Source organism: Rhipicephalus microplus, chromosome 8 (genome assembly GCF_043290135.1).
Source record: "Rhipicephalus microplus isolate Deutch F79 chromosome 8, USDA_Rmic, whole genome shotgun sequence".
NCBI classification, from domain to species: Eukaryota; Metazoa; Arthropoda; class Arachnida; order Ixodida; family Ixodidae; genus Rhipicephalus; species Rhipicephalus microplus.
Window position 1 is genome coordinate 79,414,893 of NC_134707.1, and position 16,409 is coordinate 79,431,301.

At 45.1% G+C, this 16,409-nt stretch overlaps 40 non-coding genes across 40 annotated transcripts; all 40 read left to right on the forward strand.

The window, feature by feature from the left end:
• Positions 1-24: 24 nt before the first annotated feature.
• On the forward strand, positions 25-116 carry TRNAI-UAU (transfer RNA isoleucine (anticodon UAU)). Its single transcript is given in 2 exon segments — positions 25-62; positions 81-116. It is a non-coding gene; the product is annotated as a tRNA-Ile (tRNA).
• Positions 117-259: 143 nt separating this feature from the next.
• On the forward strand, positions 260-351 carry TRNAK-UUU (transfer RNA lysine (anticodon UUU)). Its single transcript is given in 2 exon segments — positions 260-297; positions 316-351. It is a non-coding gene; the product is annotated as a tRNA-Lys (tRNA).
• Positions 352-494: 143 nt separating this feature from the next.
• Positions 495-586, forward strand: TRNAI-UAU (transfer RNA isoleucine (anticodon UAU)). The gene is given in 2 exon segments: positions 495-532; positions 551-586. It is a non-coding gene; the product is annotated as a tRNA-Ile (tRNA).
• A 613-nt stretch (positions 587-1,199) lies between these two features.
• Positions 1,200-1,291, forward strand: TRNAI-UAU (transfer RNA isoleucine (anticodon UAU)). Its single transcript is given in 2 exon segments — positions 1,200-1,237; positions 1,256-1,291. It is a non-coding gene; the product is annotated as a tRNA-Ile (tRNA).
• A 613-nt stretch (positions 1,292-1,904) lies between these two features.
• On the forward strand, positions 1,905-1,996 carry TRNAI-UAU (transfer RNA isoleucine (anticodon UAU)). Its single transcript is given in 2 exon segments — positions 1,905-1,942; positions 1,961-1,996. It is a non-coding gene; the product is annotated as a tRNA-Ile (tRNA).
• A 142-nt stretch (positions 1,997-2,138) lies between these two features.
• On the forward strand, positions 2,139-2,230 carry TRNAI-UAU (transfer RNA isoleucine (anticodon UAU)). The gene is given in 2 exon segments: positions 2,139-2,176; positions 2,195-2,230. It is a non-coding gene; the product is annotated as a tRNA-Ile (tRNA).
• A 143-nt stretch (positions 2,231-2,373) lies between these two features.
• Positions 2,374-2,465, forward strand: TRNAI-UAU (transfer RNA isoleucine (anticodon UAU)). Its single transcript is given in 2 exon segments — positions 2,374-2,411; positions 2,430-2,465. It is a non-coding gene; the product is annotated as a tRNA-Ile (tRNA).
• A 143-nt stretch (positions 2,466-2,608) lies between these two features.
• On the forward strand, positions 2,609-2,700 carry TRNAI-UAU (transfer RNA isoleucine (anticodon UAU)). Its single transcript is given in 2 exon segments — positions 2,609-2,646; positions 2,665-2,700. It is a non-coding gene; the product is annotated as a tRNA-Ile (tRNA).
• A 377-nt stretch (positions 2,701-3,077) lies between these two features.
• Positions 3,078-3,169, forward strand: TRNAI-UAU (transfer RNA isoleucine (anticodon UAU)). Its single transcript is given in 2 exon segments — positions 3,078-3,115; positions 3,134-3,169. It is a non-coding gene; the product is annotated as a tRNA-Ile (tRNA).
• Positions 3,170-3,543: 374 nt separating this feature from the next.
• On the forward strand, positions 3,544-3,635 carry TRNAI-UAU (transfer RNA isoleucine (anticodon UAU)). The gene is given in 2 exon segments: positions 3,544-3,581; positions 3,600-3,635. It is a non-coding gene; the product is annotated as a tRNA-Ile (tRNA).
• Positions 3,636-3,778: 143 nt separating this feature from the next.
• Positions 3,779-3,870, forward strand: TRNAI-UAU (transfer RNA isoleucine (anticodon UAU)). Its single transcript is given in 2 exon segments — positions 3,779-3,816; positions 3,835-3,870. It is a non-coding gene; the product is annotated as a tRNA-Ile (tRNA).
• Positions 3,871-4,483: 613 nt separating this feature from the next.
• TRNAI-UAU (transfer RNA isoleucine (anticodon UAU)) lies at positions 4,484-4,575 on the forward strand. Its single transcript is given in 2 exon segments — positions 4,484-4,521; positions 4,540-4,575. It is a non-coding gene; the product is annotated as a tRNA-Ile (tRNA).
• Positions 4,576-4,718: 143 nt separating this feature from the next.
• TRNAK-UUU (transfer RNA lysine (anticodon UUU)) lies at positions 4,719-4,810 on the forward strand. The gene is given in 2 exon segments: positions 4,719-4,756; positions 4,775-4,810. It is a non-coding gene; the product is annotated as a tRNA-Lys (tRNA).
• Positions 4,811-4,953: 143 nt separating this feature from the next.
• TRNAI-UAU (transfer RNA isoleucine (anticodon UAU)) lies at positions 4,954-5,045 on the forward strand. Its single transcript is given in 2 exon segments — positions 4,954-4,991; positions 5,010-5,045. It is a non-coding gene; the product is annotated as a tRNA-Ile (tRNA).
• An 848-nt stretch (positions 5,046-5,893) lies between these two features.
• Positions 5,894-5,985, forward strand: TRNAI-UAU (transfer RNA isoleucine (anticodon UAU)). Its single transcript is given in 2 exon segments — positions 5,894-5,931; positions 5,950-5,985. It is a non-coding gene; the product is annotated as a tRNA-Ile (tRNA).
• A 142-nt stretch (positions 5,986-6,127) lies between these two features.
• Positions 6,128-6,219, forward strand: TRNAI-UAU (transfer RNA isoleucine (anticodon UAU)). Its single transcript is given in 2 exon segments — positions 6,128-6,165; positions 6,184-6,219. It is a non-coding gene; the product is annotated as a tRNA-Ile (tRNA).
• An 847-nt stretch (positions 6,220-7,066) lies between these two features.
• On the forward strand, positions 7,067-7,158 carry TRNAI-UAU (transfer RNA isoleucine (anticodon UAU)). Its single transcript is given in 2 exon segments — positions 7,067-7,104; positions 7,123-7,158. It is a non-coding gene; the product is annotated as a tRNA-Ile (tRNA).
• A 142-nt stretch (positions 7,159-7,300) lies between these two features.
• TRNAI-UAU (transfer RNA isoleucine (anticodon UAU)) lies at positions 7,301-7,392 on the forward strand. The gene is given in 2 exon segments: positions 7,301-7,338; positions 7,357-7,392. It is a non-coding gene; the product is annotated as a tRNA-Ile (tRNA).
• Positions 7,393-7,534: 142 nt separating this feature from the next.
• Positions 7,535-7,626, forward strand: TRNAI-UAU (transfer RNA isoleucine (anticodon UAU)). Its single transcript is given in 2 exon segments — positions 7,535-7,572; positions 7,591-7,626. It is a non-coding gene; the product is annotated as a tRNA-Ile (tRNA).
• A 142-nt stretch (positions 7,627-7,768) lies between these two features.
• On the forward strand, positions 7,769-7,860 carry TRNAI-UAU (transfer RNA isoleucine (anticodon UAU)). Its single transcript is given in 2 exon segments — positions 7,769-7,806; positions 7,825-7,860. It is a non-coding gene; the product is annotated as a tRNA-Ile (tRNA).
• A 143-nt stretch (positions 7,861-8,003) lies between these two features.
• TRNAI-UAU (transfer RNA isoleucine (anticodon UAU)) lies at positions 8,004-8,095 on the forward strand. Its single transcript is given in 2 exon segments — positions 8,004-8,041; positions 8,060-8,095. It is a non-coding gene; the product is annotated as a tRNA-Ile (tRNA).
• Positions 8,096-8,472: 377 nt separating this feature from the next.
• TRNAI-UAU (transfer RNA isoleucine (anticodon UAU)) lies at positions 8,473-8,564 on the forward strand. The gene is given in 2 exon segments: positions 8,473-8,510; positions 8,529-8,564. It is a non-coding gene; the product is annotated as a tRNA-Ile (tRNA).
• A 143-nt stretch (positions 8,565-8,707) lies between these two features.
• TRNAV-UAC (transfer RNA valine (anticodon UAC)) lies at positions 8,708-8,799 on the forward strand. The gene is given in 2 exon segments: positions 8,708-8,745; positions 8,764-8,799. It is a non-coding gene; the product is annotated as a tRNA-Val (tRNA).
• A 374-nt stretch (positions 8,800-9,173) lies between these two features.
• Positions 9,174-9,265, forward strand: TRNAI-UAU (transfer RNA isoleucine (anticodon UAU)). The gene is given in 2 exon segments: positions 9,174-9,211; positions 9,230-9,265. It is a non-coding gene; the product is annotated as a tRNA-Ile (tRNA).
• A 143-nt stretch (positions 9,266-9,408) lies between these two features.
• On the forward strand, positions 9,409-9,500 carry TRNAI-UAU (transfer RNA isoleucine (anticodon UAU)). The gene is given in 2 exon segments: positions 9,409-9,446; positions 9,465-9,500. It is a non-coding gene; the product is annotated as a tRNA-Ile (tRNA).
• Positions 9,501-10,111: 611 nt separating this feature from the next.
• Positions 10,112-10,203, forward strand: TRNAI-UAU (transfer RNA isoleucine (anticodon UAU)). Its single transcript is given in 2 exon segments — positions 10,112-10,149; positions 10,168-10,203. It is a non-coding gene; the product is annotated as a tRNA-Ile (tRNA).
• An 848-nt stretch (positions 10,204-11,051) lies between these two features.
• Positions 11,052-11,143, forward strand: TRNAI-UAU (transfer RNA isoleucine (anticodon UAU)). Its single transcript is given in 2 exon segments — positions 11,052-11,089; positions 11,108-11,143. It is a non-coding gene; the product is annotated as a tRNA-Ile (tRNA).
• Positions 11,144-11,285: 142 nt separating this feature from the next.
• On the forward strand, positions 11,286-11,377 carry TRNAI-UAU (transfer RNA isoleucine (anticodon UAU)). The gene is given in 2 exon segments: positions 11,286-11,323; positions 11,342-11,377. It is a non-coding gene; the product is annotated as a tRNA-Ile (tRNA).
• A 143-nt stretch (positions 11,378-11,520) lies between these two features.
• On the forward strand, positions 11,521-11,612 carry TRNAI-UAU (transfer RNA isoleucine (anticodon UAU)). The gene is given in 2 exon segments: positions 11,521-11,558; positions 11,577-11,612. It is a non-coding gene; the product is annotated as a tRNA-Ile (tRNA).
• Positions 11,613-11,989: 377 nt separating this feature from the next.
• TRNAI-UAU (transfer RNA isoleucine (anticodon UAU)) lies at positions 11,990-12,081 on the forward strand. The gene is given in 2 exon segments: positions 11,990-12,027; positions 12,046-12,081. It is a non-coding gene; the product is annotated as a tRNA-Ile (tRNA).
• A 374-nt stretch (positions 12,082-12,455) lies between these two features.
• On the forward strand, positions 12,456-12,547 carry TRNAI-UAU (transfer RNA isoleucine (anticodon UAU)). Its single transcript is given in 2 exon segments — positions 12,456-12,493; positions 12,512-12,547. It is a non-coding gene; the product is annotated as a tRNA-Ile (tRNA).
• A 143-nt stretch (positions 12,548-12,690) lies between these two features.
• TRNAI-UAU (transfer RNA isoleucine (anticodon UAU)) lies at positions 12,691-12,782 on the forward strand. Its single transcript is given in 2 exon segments — positions 12,691-12,728; positions 12,747-12,782. It is a non-coding gene; the product is annotated as a tRNA-Ile (tRNA).
• Positions 12,783-13,395: 613 nt separating this feature from the next.
• Positions 13,396-13,487, forward strand: TRNAI-UAU (transfer RNA isoleucine (anticodon UAU)). Its single transcript is given in 2 exon segments — positions 13,396-13,433; positions 13,452-13,487. It is a non-coding gene; the product is annotated as a tRNA-Ile (tRNA).
• Positions 13,488-13,630: 143 nt separating this feature from the next.
• On the forward strand, positions 13,631-13,722 carry TRNAK-UUU (transfer RNA lysine (anticodon UUU)). The gene is given in 2 exon segments: positions 13,631-13,668; positions 13,687-13,722. It is a non-coding gene; the product is annotated as a tRNA-Lys (tRNA).
• A 143-nt stretch (positions 13,723-13,865) lies between these two features.
• TRNAI-UAU (transfer RNA isoleucine (anticodon UAU)) lies at positions 13,866-13,957 on the forward strand. Its single transcript is given in 2 exon segments — positions 13,866-13,903; positions 13,922-13,957. It is a non-coding gene; the product is annotated as a tRNA-Ile (tRNA).
• Positions 13,958-14,805: 848 nt separating this feature from the next.
• Positions 14,806-14,897, forward strand: TRNAI-UAU (transfer RNA isoleucine (anticodon UAU)). Its single transcript is given in 2 exon segments — positions 14,806-14,843; positions 14,862-14,897. It is a non-coding gene; the product is annotated as a tRNA-Ile (tRNA).
• Positions 14,898-15,039: 142 nt separating this feature from the next.
• TRNAI-UAU (transfer RNA isoleucine (anticodon UAU)) lies at positions 15,040-15,131 on the forward strand. The gene is given in 2 exon segments: positions 15,040-15,077; positions 15,096-15,131. It is a non-coding gene; the product is annotated as a tRNA-Ile (tRNA).
• A 143-nt stretch (positions 15,132-15,274) lies between these two features.
• Positions 15,275-15,366, forward strand: TRNAI-UAU (transfer RNA isoleucine (anticodon UAU)). The gene is given in 2 exon segments: positions 15,275-15,312; positions 15,331-15,366. It is a non-coding gene; the product is annotated as a tRNA-Ile (tRNA).
• A 143-nt stretch (positions 15,367-15,509) lies between these two features.
• On the forward strand, positions 15,510-15,601 carry TRNAI-UAU (transfer RNA isoleucine (anticodon UAU)). Its single transcript is given in 2 exon segments — positions 15,510-15,547; positions 15,566-15,601. It is a non-coding gene; the product is annotated as a tRNA-Ile (tRNA).
• Positions 15,602-16,213: 612 nt separating this feature from the next.
• TRNAI-UAU (transfer RNA isoleucine (anticodon UAU)) lies at positions 16,214-16,305 on the forward strand. Its single transcript is given in 2 exon segments — positions 16,214-16,251; positions 16,270-16,305. It is a non-coding gene; the product is annotated as a tRNA-Ile (tRNA).
• The last annotated feature ends 104 nt before the right edge of the window (positions 16,306-16,409 follow it).

Here is a 16,409-nt window from a genome sequence, read left to right on the forward strand (position 1 = left end):
AAACACTCTTACGTGCAAACATGTTCCCCAGTGGCGCAATTGGTTAGCGCACGGTACTTATACGACAGTTCCCTTGAGCTATGCCGGGGTTGTGAGTTCGAGCCTCACCTGGGGAATGAAATTTTTATTAGTTTTCATATTTAGTCGTGAGGTTCATTGTATACTGAATGCTGGCGACTGCCTGGCTCGAAAACGTTTGTTTAGTGGAGTTTTGCGCAGACAACAGTCCTAAAGGAAAGACTCCTACGTGTGACCGTGTTCCCCAGTGGCGCAATCGGTTAGCGCACGGTACCTTTACGAAAGTTCTCGTGAGCTATGCCGGGGTTGTGAGTTTGAGCCTCACCTGGGGAATGGAATTTTCATTAGTTTTCATATTTAGCCTTGAGGTTAATTGTATACTCAATGCTGGCGACTGCCTAGCTCGAAAACATTTCTTTACTGGAGTTGTGTGTAGACAGCAGTCCTAAAGGAAACACTCTTACGTGCAACCGTGTTCCCCAGTGGCGCAATTGGTTAGCGCACGGTACTTATACGACAGTTCTCGTGAGCTATCCCGGGGTTGTGAGTTCGAGCCCCACCTGGGGAATGACATTTTTATTAGTTTTCATATTTAGTCATGAGTTTAATTGTATACTAAATGCTGACGACTGCCTGGCTCGAAAACATTTGTTTACTGGAGGTGTGTGTAGACAACAGTCCTAAAGGAAACACTCTTACGTGCAACCATTTTCCCCATTGGCGTAATTGGTTAGCGCACGGTACTTATACGACAGTTCTCGTGAGCTATGCCGGGGTTTTGAGTTCGAGCCTCACCTGGGGAATGAACTTTTTATTAGTTTTCATATTTAGTCATGCGGTTAATTGTATACTCAATGCTGGTGACTGCCTGGTTCGAAAACATTTGTTTACTGGAGTTGTGTGTAGACAACAGTCTTAAAGGAAATACTCCTACGTGCGACCGTGTTCCCCAGTGGCGCAATTGGTTAGCGCACGGTACCTTTACGAAAGTTCTCGTGAGCTATGCCGGAGTTGTGAGTTTGAGCCTCACCTGGGGAATGGAATTTTCATTAGTTTTCATAATTAACCTTGAGGTTAATTGTATACTCAATGCTGGCGACTGCCTGGCTCGGAAACATTTGTTTACTGGAGTTGTGTGGAGACAACAGTCGAAAAGGAAACCCTCTTACGTGCAACCGTGTTCCCCAGTGGCGCAATTGGTTAGCGCACGGTACTTATACGACAGTTCTCGTGAGCTATGCGCGGGTTGAGAGTTCGAGCCTCTCCTGGGGAATGAAATTTTTATTAGTTTTCATATTTAGTCATGCGGTTAATTGTATACTCAATGCTGGTGACTGCCTGGTTCGAAAACATTTGTTTACTGGAGTTGTGTGTAGACAACAGGGTTAAAGGAAATACTCCTACGTGCGACCGTGTTCCCCAGTGGCGCAATTGGTTAGCGCACGGTACCTTTACGAAAGTTCTCGTGAGCTATGCCGGAGTTGTGAGTTTGAGCCTCACCTGGGGAATGGAATTTTCATTAGTTTTCATATTTAACCTTGAGGTTAATTGTATACTCAATGCTGGCGACTGCCTGGCTCGGAAACATTTGTTTACTGGAGTTGTGTGGAGACAACAGTCGAAAAGGAAACCCTCTTACGTGCAACCGTGTTCCCCAGTGGCGCAATTGGTTAGCGCACGGTACTTATACGACAGTTCTCGTGAGCTATGCGCGGGTTGAGAGTTCGAGCCTCATCTGGGGAATGAAATTTTTATTAGTTTTTCTCTTTAGTCATGAGGTTAATTGTATACTCAATGCTGGCGACTGCCTGGCTCGAAAACATTTGTTTACTGGAGGTGTGTGTAGACAACAGTCCTAAAGGAAACACTCTTACGTGCAACCGCGTTCCCCAGTGGCGCAATTGGTTAGTGCACGGTACTTATACGACAGTTCTGGTGAGCTATCCCGGGGTTGTGAGTTCGAGCCTCACCTGGGGAATGAAATTTTTATTAGTTTTCATATTTAGTCATGAGGTAATTGTATACGAAATGCTGGCGACTGCCTGGCTCGAAAACATTTGTTTACTGGAGGTTTGTGTAGACAACAGTCGTTAAGGAAACACTCTAACGTAAAACCGTGTTCCCCAGTGGCGCAATTGGGTAGCGCACGGTACTTATACGACAGTTCTCGTGAGCTATGCCGGGGTTGTGAGTTCGAGCCTCACCTGGGGAATGAAATTTTTATTAGTTTTCATATTTAGTCGTGAGGTTCATTGTATACTGAATGCTGGCGACTGCCTGGCTCGAAAACATTTGTTTACTGGAGGTGTGTGTAGACAACAGTCCTAAAGGAAACACTCTTACGTGAAACCGTGTTCCCCAGTGGCGCAATTGGTTAGCGCACGGTACTTATACGACAGTTCTCGTGACCTATGCCGGGGTTGTGAGTTCGAGCCTCACCTGGGGATTGAAATTTTTATTAGTTTTCATTATTAGTCATGAGGTTAATTGTATACTCAATGCTGGCGACTGCCTGGATCGAAAACATTTGCTTACTGGAGGTGTGTGCAGACAACAGTCCTAAAGGAAACACTTTTACGTGCAACCGTGTTCCCGAGTGGCGCAATTGGTTAGCGCACGGTACTTATACGACAGTTCTCGTGAGCTATGCCGGGGTTGTGAGTTCGAGCCTCACCTGGGGAATGAAATTTTTATTAGTTTTCATTATTAGTCATGAGGTTAATTGTATACTCAATGCTGGCGACTGCCTGGCTTGAAAACATTTGTTTACTGGAGGTGTGTGCAGACAACAGTCCTAAAGGAAACACTCTTACGTGCAACCGTGTTCCCCAGTGGCGCAATTGGTTAGCGCACGGTACTTATACGACAGTTCTCGTGAGCTATACCGGGGTTTTAAGTTCGAGCCTCACCTGGGGAATGAAATTTTTATTAGTTTTATATTTATACGTGAGGTTAATTGTATACTCAATGCTGGCGACTGCCTAGCTCGAAAACATTTGTTTACTGGAGTTGTGTGTAGACAACAGTCCTAAAGAAGAGACTCCTATGTGCGACCGTGTTCCCCAGTGGCGCAATTGGTTAGCGCGCGGTACTTATACGACAGTTCTCGTCAGCCTTGCCGAGGTTGTAAGTTCGAGACTCACCTGGGGAGTGAATTTTTTTTAGTTTTCATATTTAGCCATGAGGTAATTGTATACTCAATGCTGGCGACTGCCTGGCCCGAAAACATTTCTTTACTGGAGTTGTGTGTAGACAACAGTCCCAAAGGAAACAGTTTTACGTGCAACCGTGTTCCCCAGTGGCGCAATTGGTTAGCGCTGAATTTATAGGACAGTTCTCGTGAGCTATGCTGGGGTTGTGAGTTCGAGCTTCACCTGGGGAATGAAATTTTCATTAGTTTTCATATTTATTCATGAGGTTAATTGTATACTCAATGCTGGCAACTGCCTGGCTCGAAAACAATTTTTTACTGGAGATGTGTTTAGACAACAATCCTAAAGGAAACACTCTTACGTGCAACCGTGTTCCCCAGTGGCGCAATTGGTTAGCGCACGGTACTTATACGACAGTTCTCGTGAGCTATCCCGGGGTTGTGAGTTCGAGCCCCACCTGGGGAATGACATTTTTATTAGTTTTCATATTTAGTCATGAGGGTAATTGTATACTCAATGCTGGCGACTGCCTAGCTCGAAAACATTTGTTTACTGGAGGAGTGTGTAGATAACAGTTGTAAAGGAAACACTCTTACGTGCAACCGTGTTCCCCAGTGGCGCTATTGGTTAGCGCACGGTACTTATACGACAGTTCTGGTGAGCTATGCCGGGGTTGTGAGTTCGAGCCTCACCTGGGGAATAAAATTTTTATTAGTTTTCATATTTAGTCATGAGGTTAATTGTATACTCAATGCTGGCGACTGCCTGGCTCGAAAACATTTGTTTACTGGAGGTGTGTGTAGACAACAGTCCTAAAGGAAAGACTCCTACGTGCGACCGCGTTCCCCAGTGGCGCAATTAGTTAGCACACGGTACTTATACGACAGTTCTCGCGAGCTATGCCGGGGTTGTGAGTTCGAGCCTCACCTATGGAATCAAATTTTTATTAGATTTCATATTTAGTCATGAGGTTAGTTGTATACTAGAAGCTGGCGACTGCCTGGCTCGAAAACATTTGTTTACTTGAGGTGTGTGTAGACAACAGTCCTAAAGGAAAGACTCCTACGTGCGACCACGTTCCCCAGTGGCGCAATTAGTTAGCACACGGTACTTATACGACAGTTCTCGCGAGCTATGCCAGGGTTGTGAGTTCGAGCCTCACCTATGGAATCAAATTTTCATTAGATTTCATATTTAGTCATGAGGTTAGTTGTATAATAAATGCTGACGACTGCCAGGCTCGAAAACATTTGTTTACCTGAGGTGTGTGTAGACAACAGTCCTAATGGAAACACTCTTACGTGCAAACATGTTCCCCAGTGGCGCAATTGGTTAGCGCACGGTACTTATACGACAGTTCCCTTGAGCTATGCCGGGGTTGTGAGTTCGAGCCTCACCTGGGGAATGAAATTTTTATTAGTTTTCATATTTAGTCGTGAGGTTCATTGTATACTGAATGCTGGCGACTGCCTGGCTCGAAAACGTTTGTTTAGTGGAGTTTTGCGCAGACAACAGTCCTAAAGGAAAGACTCCTACGTGTGACCGTGTTCCCCAGTGGCGCAATCGGTTAGCGCACGGTACCTTTACGAAAGTTCTCGTGAGCTATGCCGGGGTTGTGAGTTTGAGCCTCACCTGGGGAATGGAATTTTCATTAGTTTTCATATTTAGCCTTGAGGTTAATTGTATACTCAATGCTGGCGACTGCCTAGCTCGAAAACATTTCTTTACTGGAGTTGTGTGTAGACAGCAGTCCTAAAGGAAACACTCTTACGTGCAACCGTGTTCCCCAGTGGCGCAATTGGTTAGCGCACGGTACTTATACGACAGTTCTCGTGAGCTATCCCGGGGTTGTGAGTTCGAGCCCCACCTGGGGAATGACATTTTTATTAGTTTTCATATTTAGTCATGAGTTTAATTGTATACTAAATGCTGACGACTGCCTGGCTCGAAAACATTTGTTTACTGGAGGTGTGTGTAGACAACAGTCCTAAAGGAAACACTCTTACGTGCAACCATTTTCCCCATTGGCGTAATTGGTTAGCGCACGGTACTTATACGACAGTTCTCGTGAGCTATGCCGGGGTTTTGAGTTCGAGCCTCACCTGGGGAATGAACTTTTTATTAGTTTTCATATTTAGTCATGCGGTTAATTGTATACTCAATGCTGGTGACTGCCTGGTTCGAAAACATTTGTTTACTGGAGTTGTGTGTAGACAACAGTCTTAAAGGAAATACTCCTACGTGCGACCGTGTTCCCCAGTGGCGCAATTGGTTAGCGCACGGTACCTTTACGAAAGTTCTCGTGAGCTATGCCGGAGTTGTGAGTTTGAGCCTCACCTGGGGAATGGAATTTTCATTAGTTTTCATAATTAACCTTGAGGTTAATTGTATACTCAATGCTGGCGACTGCCTGGCTCGGAAACATTTGTTTACTGGAGCTGTGTGGAGACAACAGTCGAAAAGGAAACCCTCTTACGTGCAACCGTGTTCCCCAGTGGCGCAATTGGTTAGCGCACGGTACTTATACGACAGTTCTCGTGAGCTATGCGCGGGTTGAGAGTTCGAGCCTCATCTGGGGAATGAAATTTTTATTAGTTTTTCTCTTTAGTCATGAGGTTAATTGTATACTCAATTCTGGCGACTGCCTGGCTCGAAAACATTTGTTTACTGGAGGTGTGTGTAGACAACAGTCCTAAAGGAAACACTCTTACGTGCAACCGCGTTCCCCAGTGGCGCAATTGGTTAGTGCACGGTACTTATACGACAGTTCTCGTGAGCTATCCCGGGGTTGTGAGTTCGAGCCTCACCTGGGGAATGAAATTTTTATTAGTTTTCATATTTAGTCATGAGGTAATTGTATACGAAATGCTGGCGACTGCCTGGCTCGAAAACATTTGTTTACTGGAGGTTTGTGTAGACAACAGTCGTAAAGGAAACACTCTTACGTGCAACCGCGTTCCCCAGTGGCGCAATTGGTTAGTGCACGGTACTTATACGACAGTTCTCGTGAGCTATCCCGGGGTTGTGAGTTCGAGCCTCACCTGGGGAATGAAATTTTTATTAGTTTTCATATTTAGTCATGAGGTAATTGTATACGAAATGCTGGCGACTGCCTGGCTCGAAAACATTTGTTTACTGGAGGTTTGTGTAGACAACAGTCGTAAAGGAAACACTCTAACGTAAAACCGTGTTCCCCAGTGGCGTAATTGGTTAGCGCACGGTACTTATACGACAGTTCTCGTGAGCTATGCCGGGGTTTTGAGTTCGAGCCTCGCCTGGGGAATGAACTTTTTATTAGTTTTCATATTTAGTCATGCGGTTAATTGTATACTCAATGCTGGTGACTGCCTGGTTCGAAAACATTTGTTTACTGGAGTTGTGTGTAGACAACAGTCTTAAAGGAAATACTCCTACGTGCGACCGTGTTCCCCAGTGGCGCAATTGGTTAGCGCACGGTACCTTTACGAAAGTTCTCGTGAGCTATGCCGGAGTTGTGAGTTTGAGCCTCACCTGGGGAATGGAATTTTCATTAGTTTTCATAATTAACCTTGAGGTTAATTGTATACTCAATGCTGGCGACTGCCTGGCTCGGAAACATTTGTTTACTGGAGTTGTGTGGAGACAACAGTCGAAAAGGAAACCCTCTTACGGGCAACCGTGTTCCCCAGTGGCGCAATTGGTTAGCGCACGGTACTTATACGACAGTTCTCGTGAGCTATGCGCGGGTTGAGAGTTCGAGCCTCATCTGGGGAATGAAATTTTTATTAGTTTTTCTCTTTAGTCATGAGGTTAATTGTATACTCAATTCTGGCGACTGCCTGGCTCGAAAACATTTGTTTACTGGAGGTGTGTGTAGACAACAGTCCTAAAGGAAACACTCTTACGTGCAACCGCGTTCCCCAGTGGCGCAATTGGTTAGTGCACGGTACTTATACGACAGTTCTCGTGAGCTATCCCGGGGTTGTGAGTTCGAGCCTCACCTGGGGAATGAAATTTTTATTAGTTTTCATATTTAGTCATGAGGTAATTGTATACGAAATGCTGGCGACTGCCTGGCTCGAAAACATTTCTTTACTGGAGGTTTGTGTAGACAACAGTCGTAAAGGAAACACTCTTACGTGCAACCGCGTTCCCCAGTGGCGCAATTGGTTAGTGCACGGTACTTATACGACAGTTCTCGTGAGCTATCCCGGGGTTGTGAGTTCGAGCCTCACCTGGGGAATGAAATTTTTATTAGTTTTCATATTTAGTCATGAGGTAATTGTATACGAAATGCTGGCGACTGCCTGGCTCGAAAACATTTGTTTACTGGAGGTTTGTGTAGACAACAGTCGTAAAGGAAACACTCTAACGTAAAACCGTGTTCCCCAGTGGCGCAATTGGGTAGCGCACGGTACTTATACGACAGTTCTCGTGAGCTATGCCGGGGTTGTGAGTTCGAGCCTCACCTGAGAATGAAATTTTTATTAGTTTTCATATTTAGTCGTGAGGTTCATTGTATACTGAATGCTGGCGACTGCCTGGCTCGAAAACATTTGTTTACTGGAGGTGTGTGTAGACAACAGTCCTAAAGGAAACACTCTTACGTGAAACCGTGTTCCCCAGTGGCGCAATTGGTTAGCGCACGGTACTTATACGACAGTTCTCGTGAGCTATGCCGGGGTTGTGAGTTCGAACCTCACCTGGGGATTGAAATTTTTATTAGTTTTCATTATTAGTCATGAGGTTAATTGTATACTCAATGCTGGCGACTGCCTGGCTCGAAAACATTTGCTTACTGGAGGTGTGTGCAGACAACAGTCCTAAAGGAAACACTTTTACGTGCAACCGTGTTCCCGAGTGGCGCAATTGGTTAGCGCACGGTACTTATACGACAGTTCTCGTGAGCTATGCCGGGGTTGTGAGTTCGAGCCTCACCTGGGGAATGAAATTTTTATTAGTTTTCATTATTAGTCATGAGGTTAATTGTATACTCAATGCTGGCGACTGCCTGGCTTGAAAACATTTGTTTACTGGAGGTGTGTGCAGACAACAGTCCTAAAGGAAACACTCTTACGTGCAACCGTGTTCCCCAGTGGCGCAATTGGTTAGCGCACGGTACTTATACGACAGTTCTCGTGAGCTATACCGGGGTTTTAAGTTCGAGCCTCACGTGGGGAATGAAATTTTTATTAGTTTTATATTTATACGTGAGGTTAATTGTATACTCAATGCTGGCGACTGCCTAGCTCGAAAACATTTGTTTACTGGAGTTGTGTGTAGACAACAGTCCTAAAGAAAAGACTCCTATGTGCGACCGTGTTCCCCAGTGGCGCAATTGGTTAGCGCGCGGTACTTATACGACAGTTCCCGTCAGCCTTGCCGAGGTTGTGAGTTCGAGACTCACCTGTGGAATGAAATTTTTATTAGTTTTTATATTTAGTCATGAGGTTAAATGTATACTCGATGCTGGCGACTGCTTGGCTCGAAAAAATTTGTTTACTGGAGTTTTGCGCCGACAACAGTCCTAAAGGAAAGACTCCTACGTGCGACCGTGTTCCCCAGTGGCGCAATTGGTTAGCGCACGGTACTTACACGACAGTTCTCGGGAGCTATGCCGGGGTTGTGAGTTTGAGCCTCGCCTGGGGAGTGAAATTTTTTTAGTTTTCATATTTAGCCATGAGGTAATTGTATACTCAATGCTGGCGACTGCCTGGCCCGAAAACATTTCTTTACTGGAGTTGTGTGTAGACAACAGTCCCAAAGGAAACACTTTTACGTGCAACCGTGTTCCCCAGTGGCGCAATTGGTTAGCGCTGAATTTATAGGACAGTTCTCGTGAGCTATGCTGGGGTTGTGAGTTCGAGCTTCACCTGGGGAATGAAATTTTCATTAGTTTTCATATTTAGTCATGAGGTTAATTGTATACTCAATGCTGGCAACTGCCTGGCTCGAAAACAATTTTTTACTGGAGTTGTGTTTAGACAACAGTCCTAAAGGAAACACTCTTACGTGCAACCGTGTTCCCCAGTGGCGCAATTGGTTAGCGCACGGTACTTATACGACAGTTCTCGTGAGCTATCCCGGGGTTGTGAGTTCGAGCCTCACCTGGGGAATAAAATTTTTATTAGTTTTCATATTTAGTCATGAGGTTAATTGTATACTCAATGCTGGCGACTGCCTGGCTTGAAAACATTTGTTTACTGGAGTTGTGTGTAGACAACAGTCCTAAAGAAAAGACTCCTATGTGCGACCGTGTTCCCCAGTGGCGCAATTGGTTAGCGCACGGTACTTATACGACAGTTCTCGTCAGCCTTGCCGAGGTTGTGAGTTCGAGACTCACCTGTGGAATGAAATTTTTATTAGTTTTCATATTTAGTCATGAGGTTAAATGTATACTCGATGCTGGCGACTGCCTGGCTCGAAAAAATTTGTTTACTGGAGTTTTGCGCCGACAACAGTCCTAAAGGAAAGACTCCTACGTGCGACCGTGTTCCCCAGTGGCGCAATTGGTTAGAGCACGGTACTTACACGACAGTTCTCGGGAGCTATGCCGGGGTTGTGAGTTTGAGCCTCGCCTGGGGAATGAAATTTTTATTAGTTTTTCTCTTTAGTCATGAGGTTAATTGTATACTCAATGCTGGCGACTGCCTGGCCCGAAAACATTTCTTTACTGGAGTTGTGTGTAGACAACAGTCCTAAAGGAAACACTTTTACGTGCAACCGTGTTCCCCAGTGGCGCAATTGTTTAGCGCTGAATTTATAGGACAGTTCTCGTGAGCTATGCTGGGGTTGTGAGTTCGAGCTTCACCTGGGGAATGAAATTTTCATTAGTTTTCATATTTAGTCATGAGGTTAATTGTATACTCAATGCTGGCAACTGCCTGGCTCGAAAACAATTTTTTACTGGAGTTGTGTGGAGACAACAGTCCTAAAGGAAACACTCTTACGTGCAACCGTGTTCCCCAGTGGCGCAATTGGTTAGCGCACGGTACTTATACGACAGTTCTCGTGAGCTATCCCGGGGTTGTGAGTTCGAGCCCCACCTGGGGAATGACATTTTTATTAGTTTTCATATTTAGTCATGAGTTTAATTGTATACTAAATGCTGACGACTGCCTGGCTCGAAAACATTTGTTTACTGGAGGTGTGTGTAGACAACAGTCCTGAAGGAAACACTCTTACGTGCAACCATGTTCCCCATTGGCGCAATTGGTTAGCGCACGGTACTTATACGACAGTTCTCGTGAGCTATGCCGGGGTTTTGAGTTCGAGCCTCACCTGGGGAATGAAATTTTTATTAGTTTTCATATTTAGTCATGCGGTTAATTGTATACTCAATGCTGGTGACTGCCTGGTTCGAAAACATTTGTTTACTGGAGTTGTGTGTAGACAACAGGGTTAAAGGAAATACTCCTACGTGCGACCGTGTTCCCCAGTGGCGCAATTGGTTAGCGCACGGTACCTTTACGAAAGTTCTCGTGAGCTATGCCGGAGTTGTGAGTTTGAGCCTCACCTGGGGAATGGAATTTTCATTAGTTTTCATATTTAACCTTGAGGTTAATTGTATACTCAATGCTGGCGACTGCCTGGCTCGGAAACATTTGTTTACTGGAGTTGTGTGGAGACAACAATCGAAAAGGAAACCCTCTTACGTGCAACCGTGTTCCCCAGTGGCGCAATTGGTTAGCGCACGGTACTTATACGACAGTTCTCGTGAGCTATGCGCGGGTTGAGAGTTCGAGCCTCATCTGGGGAATGAAATTTTTATTAGTTTTTCTCTTTAGTCATGAGGTTAATTGTATACTCAATGCTGGCGACTGCCTGGCTCGAAAACATTTGTTTACTGGAGGTGTGTGTAGACAACAGTCCTAAAGGAAACACTCTTACGTGCAACCGCGTTCCCCAGTGGCGCAATTGGTTAGTGCACGGTACTTATACGACAGTTCTCGTGAGCTATCCCGGGGTTGTGAGTTCGAGCCTCACCTGGGGAATGAAATTTTTATTAGTTTTCATATTTAGTCATGAGGTAATTGTATACGAAATGCTGGCGACTGCCTGGCTCGAAAACATTTGTTTACTGGAGGTTTGTGTAGACAACAGTCGTAAAGGAAACACTCTAACGTAAAACCGTGTTCCCCAGTGGCGCAATTGGGTAGCGCACGGTACTTATACGACAGGTCTCGTGAGCTATGCCGGGGTTGTGAGTTCGAGCCTCACCTGGGGAATGAAATTTTTATTAGTTTTCATATTTAGTCGTGAGGTTCATTGTATACTGAATGCTGGCGACTGCCTGGCTCGAAAACATTTGTTTACTGGAGGTGTGTGTAGACAACAGTCCTAAAGGAAACACTCTTACGTGAAACCGTGTTCCCCAGTGGCGCAATTGGTTAGCGCACGGTACTTATACGACAGTTCTCGTGACCTATGCCGGGGTTGTGAGTTCGAGCCTCACCTGGGGATTGAAATTTTTATTAGTTTTCATTATTAGTCATGAGGTTAATTGTATACTCAATGCTGGCGACTGCCTGGCTTGAAAACATTTGTTTACTGGAGGTGTGTGCAGACAACAGTCCTAAAGGAAACACTCTTACGTGCAACCGTGTTCCCCAGTGGCGCAATTGGTTAGCGCACGGTACTTATACGACAGTTCTCGTGAGCTATACCGGGGTTTTAGGTTCGAGCCTCACCTGGGGAATGAAATTTTTATTAGTTTTATATTTATACGTGAGGTTAATTGTATACTCAATGCTGGCGACTGCCTAGCTCGAAAACATTTGTTTACTGGAGTTGTGTGTAGACAACAGTCCTAAAGAAGAGACTCCTATGTGCGACCGTGTTCCCCAGTGGCGCAATTGGTTAGCGCGCGGTACTTATACGACAGTTCTCGTCAGCCTTGCCGAGGTTGTAAGTTCGAGACTCACCTGGGGAGTGAATTTTTTTTAGTTTTCATATTTAGCCATGAGGTAATTGTATACTCAATGCTGGCGACTGCCTGGCCCGAAAACATTTCTTTACTGGAGTTGTGTGTAGACAACAGTCCCAAAGGAAACACTTTTACGTGCAACCGTGTTCCCCAGTGGCGCAATTGGTTAGCGCTGAATTTATAGGACAGTTCTCGTGAGCTATGCTGGGGTTGTGAGTTCGAGCTTCACCTGGGGAATGAAATTTTCATTAGTTTTCATATTTAGTCATGAGGTTAATTGTATACTCAATGCTGGCAACTGCCTGGCTCGAAAACAATTTTTTACTGGAGTTGTGTTTAGACAACAATCCTAAAGGAAACACTCTTACGTGCAACCGTGTTCCCCAGTGGCGCAATTGGTTAGCGCACGGTACTTATACGACAGTTCTCGTGAGCTATCCCGGGGTTGTGAGTTCGAGCCCCACCTGGGGAATGACATTTTTATTAGTTTTCATATTTAGTCATGAGGGTAATTGTATACTCAATGCTGGCGACTGCCTAGCTCGAAAACATTTGTTTACTGGAGGAGTGTGTAGATAACAGTTGTAAAGGAAACACTCTTACGTGCAACCGTGTTCCCCAGTGGCGCTATTGGTTAGCGCACGGTACTTATACGACAGTTCTGGTGAGCTATGCCGGGGTTGTGAGTTCGAGCCTCACCTGGGGAATAAAATTTTTATTAGTTTTCATATTTAGTCATGAGGTTAATTGTATACTCAATGCTGGCGACTGCCTGGCTCGAAAACATTTGTTTACTGGAGGTGTGTGTAGACAACAGTCCTAAAGGAAAGACTCCTACGTGCGACCGCGTTCCCCAGTGGCGCAATTAGTTAGCACACGGTACTTATACGACAGTTCTCGCGAGCTATGCCGGGGTTGTGAGTTCGAGCCTCACCTATGGAATCAAATTTTTATTAGATTTCATATTTAGTCATGAGGTTAGTTGTATACTAAAAGCTGGCGACTGCCTGGCTCGAAAACATTTGTTTACTTGAGGTGTGTGTAGACAACAGTCCTAAAGGAAAGACTCCTACGTGCGACCGTGTTCCCCAGTGGCGCAATTAGTTAGCACACGGTACTTATACGACAGTTTTCGCGAGCTATGCCAGGGTTGTGAGTTCGAGCCTCACCTATGGAATCAAATTTTCATTAGATTTCATATTTAGTCATGAGGTTAGTTGTATAATAAATGCTGACGACTGCCAGGCTCGAAAACATTTGTTTACCTGAGGTGTGTGTAGACAACAGTCCTAATGGAAACACTCTTACGTGCAAACATGTTCCCCAGTGGCGCAATTGGTTAGCGCACGGTACTTATACGACAGTTCCCTTGAGCTATGCCGGGGTTGTGAGTTCGAGCCTCACATGGGGAATGAAATTTTTATTAGTTTTCATATTTAGTCGTGAGGTTCATTGTATACTGAATGCTGGCGACTGCCTGGCTCGAAAACGTTTGTTTAGTGGAGTTTTGCGCAGACAACAGTCCTAAAGGAAAGACTCCTACGTGTGACCGTGTTCCCCAGTGGCGCAATCGGTTAGCGCACGGTACCTTTACGAAAGTTCTCGTGAGCTATGCCGGGGTTGTGAGTTTGAGCCTCACCTGGGGAATGGAATTTTCATTAGTTTTCATATTTAGCCTTGAGGTTAATTGTATACTCAATGCTGGCGACTGCCTAGCTCGAAAACATTTCTTTACTGGAGTTGTGTGTAGACAACAGTCCTAAAGGAAACACTCTTACGTGCAACCGTGTTCCCCAGTGGCGCAATTGGTTAGCGCACGGTACTTATACGACAGTTCTCGTGAGCTATCCCGGGGTTGTGAGTTCGAGCCCCACCTGGGGAATGACATTTTTATTAGTTTTCATATTTAGTCATGAGTTTAATTGTATACTAAATGCTGACGACTGCCTGGCTCGAAAACATTTGTTTACTGGAGGTGTGTGTAGACAACAGTCCTAAAGGAAACACTCTTACGTGCAACCATTTTCCCCATTGGCGTAATTGGTTAGCGCACGGTACTTATACGACAGTTCTCGTGAGCTATGCCGGGGTTTTGAGTTCGAGCCTCACCTGGGGAAAGAACTTTTTATTAGTTTTCATATTTAGTCATGCGGTTAATTGTATACTCAATGCTGGTGACTGCCTGGTTCGAAAACATTTGTTTACTGGAGTTGTGTGTAGACAACAGTCTTAAAGGAAATACTCCTACGTGCGACCGTGTTCCCCAGTGGCGCAATTGGTTAGCGCACGGTACCTTTACGAAAGTTCTCGTGAGCTATGCCGGAGTTGTGAGTTTGAGCCTCACCTGGGGAATGGAATTTTCATTAGTTTTCATAATTAACCTTGAGGTTAATTGTATACTCAATGCTGGCGACTGCCTGGCTCGGAAACATTTGTTTACTGGAGTTGTGTGGAGACAACAGTCGAAAAGGAAACCCTCTTACGTGCAACCGTGTTCCCCAGTGGCGCAATTGGTTAGCGCACGGTACTTATACGACAGTTCTCGTGAGCTATGCGCGGGTTGAGAGTTCGAGCCTCATCTGGGGAATGAAATTTTTATTAGTTTTTCTCTTTAGTCATGAGGTTAATTGTATACTCAATTCTGGCGACTGCCTGGCTCGAAAACATTTGTTTACTGGAGGTGTGTGTAGACAACAGTCCTAAAGGAAACACTCTTACGTGCAACCGCGTTCCCCAGTGGCGCAATTGGTTAGTGCACGGTACTTATACGACAGTTCTCGTGAGCTATCCCGGGGTTGTGAGTTCGAGCCTCACCTGGGGAATGAAATTTTTATTAGTTTTCATATTTAGTCATGAGGTAATTGTATACGAAATGCTGGCGACTGCCTGGCTCGAAAACATTTGTTTACTGGAGGTTTGTGTAGACAACAGTCGTAAAGGAAACACTCTAACGTAAAACCGTGTTCCCCAGTGGCGCAATTGGGTAGCGCACGGTACTTATACGACAGTTCTCGTGAGCTATGCTGGGGTTGTGAGTTCGAGCCTCACCTGGGGAATGAAATTTTTATTAGTTTTCATATTTAGTCGTGAGGTTCATTGTATACTGAATGCTGGCGACTGCCTGGCTCGAAAACATTTGTTTACTGGAGGTGTGTGTAGACAACAGTCCTAAAGGAAACACTCTTACGTGAAACCGTGTTCCCCAGTGGCGCAATTGGTTAGCGCACGGTACTTATACGACAGTTCTCGTGAGCTATGCCGGGGTTGTGAGTTCGAGCCTCACCTGGGGATTGAAATTTTTATTAGTTTTCATTATTAGTCATGAGGTTAATTGTATACTCAATGCTGGCGACTGCCTGGCTCGAAAACATTTGCTTACTGGAGGTGTGTGCAGACAACAGTCCTAAAGGAAACACTTTTACGTGCAACCGTGTTCCCGAGTGGCGCAATTGGTTAGCGCACGGTACTTATACGACAGTTCTCGTGAGCTATGCCGGGGTTGTGAGTTCGAGCCTCACCTGGGGAATGAAATTTTTATTAGTTTTCATTATTAGTCATGAGATTAATTGTATACTCAATGCTGGCGACTGCCTGGCTTGAAAACATTTGTTTACTGGAGGTGTGTGTAGACAACAGTCCTAAAGGAAACACTCTTACGTGCCACCGTGTTCCCCTGTGGCGCAATTGGTTAGCGCACGGTACTTATACGACAGTTCTCGTGAGCTATACCGGGGTTTTAAGTTCGAGCCTCACCTGGGGAATGAAATTTTTATTAGTTTTATATTTATACGTGAGGTTAATTGCATACTTAATGCTGGCGACTGCCTGGCTCGGAAACATTTGTTTACTGGAGTTGTGTGGAGACAACAGTCGTAAAGGACACCCTCTTACGTGCAACCGTGTTCCCCAGTGGCGCAATTGGTTAGCGCACGGTATTTATACGACAGTTCTCGTGAGCTATGCGCGGGTTGAGAGTTCGAGCCTCACCTGGGGAATGAAATTTTTATTAGTTTTTCTCTTTAGTCATGAGGTTAATTGTATACTCAATTCTGGCGACTGCCTGGCTCGAAAACATTTGTTTACTGGAGGTGTGTGTAGACAACAGTCCTAAAGAAAACACTCTTACGTGCAACTGCGTTCCCCAGTGGCGCAATTGGTTAGTGCACGGTACTTATACGACAGTTCTCGTGAGCTATCCCGGGGTTGTGAGTTCGAGCCTCACCTGGGGAATGAAATTTTTATTAGTTTTATATTTATACGTGAGGTTAATTGTATACTCAATGCTGGCGACTGCCTAGCTCGAAAACATTTGTTTACTGGAGTTCTGTGTAGAC